The sequence below is a fragment of the Physeter macrocephalus genome, chromosome 6 (genome assembly GCF_002837175.3).
Source record: "Physeter macrocephalus isolate SW-GA chromosome 6, ASM283717v5, whole genome shotgun sequence".
NCBI classification, from domain to species: Eukaryota; Metazoa; Chordata; class Mammalia; order Artiodactyla; family Physeteridae; genus Physeter; species Physeter macrocephalus.
In genome coordinates, this window is record NC_041219.1 from 1465347 (window position 1) to 1467442 (window position 2096).

Below are 2096 nucleotides of genomic sequence, written 5' to 3' on the forward strand. Positions count from 1 at the left end.
CGGAGCACAGGCTCTGGACGCGCAGGCTCAGCGGCCATGGCTCACGGGTCCAGCTGCTCCGTGGCATGTGAGATCTTCCCAGACCGGGGCACGAACCGGTGTCCCTGCATCGGCAGGTGGAATCTCAACCACTGCGCCACCAGGGAATCCCTATCTGCTTTCTTTTCTTTCTTTTTTTTTTTAACATCTTTATTGGAGTATAATTGCTTTACAATGGTGTGTTAGTTTCTGCTTTACAACAAAGTGAACCTTTGCCATGCAGCTGCTTCCCACTAGCTATCTATTTTACATTTGGTAGGGTATATATGTCCATGCCACTCTCTCACTTCGTCCCAGCTTACCGTTCCCCCTCCCTGTGTCCTCAGGTTCATTCTCTACATCTGCATCTTTATTCCTGTTCTACCCCTAGGTTCTTCAGAACATTTTTTTTTTTTTTAGATTCCATATATATGTACATGACTCTTTTTGAATTATGGTTTTCTCAGTGTTATATGCCCAATAGTGGGATTGCTGGGTTGTATGGTAGTTCTATTTTTAGGGTTTTTTTTTTTTTTTTTTTTTTTTTTGCGTTACGCAGGCCTCTCACTGTTGTGGCCTCTCCCATTGCAGAGCACAGGCTCCGGACGCACAGGCTCAGCGGCCATGGCTCACAGGCCCAGCCGCTCCGTGGCATGTGGGATCTTCCTGGACTGGGGCACAAACTCGTGTCCCTTGCATCGGCAGGTGGACTCTCAACCACTGCACCACCAGGGAAGCCCCTATTTTTAGTTTTTTAAGGAACCTCCATTCTGTTCTCCAGAGTGGCTGTATCGATTTACATTCCCACCAAGAGTGCAAGAGGGTTCCCTTTTCTCCACACCCTCTCTAGTATTTCTGTTTATAGATTTTTTGATGATGGCCATTCTGACTGGTGTGAGGTGATACCTCATTGTAGTTTTGATTTGCATTTCTCTAATGATTAGTGATGTTGAGCATCCTTTCATGTGTTTGTTGGCAATCTGTATATCTTCTTTGGAGAAGTGTCTATTTAGGTCTTCTGCCCATTTTTGGATTGGGTTGTTTGTTTTTTTGATATTGAGCTGCATGAGCTGCTTGTAAATTTTGGAGGTTAATCCTTTGTCAGTTGCTTCATTTGCAACTATTTTCTCCCATTCTGAGGGTTGTCCTTTGATCTTGTTTATGGTTTCATTTGCTATGCAAAAGATTTTAAGTTTCATTAGGTCCCATTTGTTTATTTTTGTTTTTATTTCCATTTCTCTAGGAGGTGGGTCAGAAAGGATCTTGGTGTGATTTATGTCATAGAGTGTTCTGCCTATGTTTTCCTCTAAGAGTTTGATAGTGTCTGGCCTTACATTTAGGTCTTTAATCCATTTTGAGTTTATTTTTGTGTATGGTGTTAGGGAGTGTTCTACTTTCATTCTCTGACATGTAGCTCTCCAGTTTTCCCAGCACCATTTATTGAAGAGACTGTCTTTTCTCTACTGTATATTCTTGCCTCCCTTATCAAAGATAAGGTGATCATATGTGCGTGCGTTTATTGTTCCATTGATCTATGTTTCTGTTTTTGTGCCAGTACCATACTGTCTTGATTACTGTAGCTTTGTAGTATTGTCTGAAGTCACGGAGCCTGATTCCTCCAGTTCCATTTTTCTTTCTCAAGATTGCTTTGGTTATTCAGGGTCTTTTGTGTTTCTATACAAATTGTGAATTTTTTGTTCTGGTTCTGTGAAAAATGCCATTGGTAGTTTGATAGGGATTGCATGGAATCTGTAGATTGCTTTGCATAGTATAGTCATTTTCTCAATGTTGATTCTTCCAATCCAAGAATATGATATATCTCTCCATCTGTTTGTATCATCTTTAATTTCTTTCATCAGTATCTTATAGTTTTCTGCATACAAGTCTTTTGTCTCCTTAGGTAGGTTTATTCCTAGGTATTTTATTCTTTTTGTTGCAATGGTAAATGGGAGTGTTTCCTTAATTTCTTTTTCAGATTTTTCATCATCAGTATATAGGATTGCAAGAGATTTCTGTGCCTTAATTTTGTATCCTGCCACTTTACCAAATTCATTGATTAGCTCTAGTAGTTTTCTGGT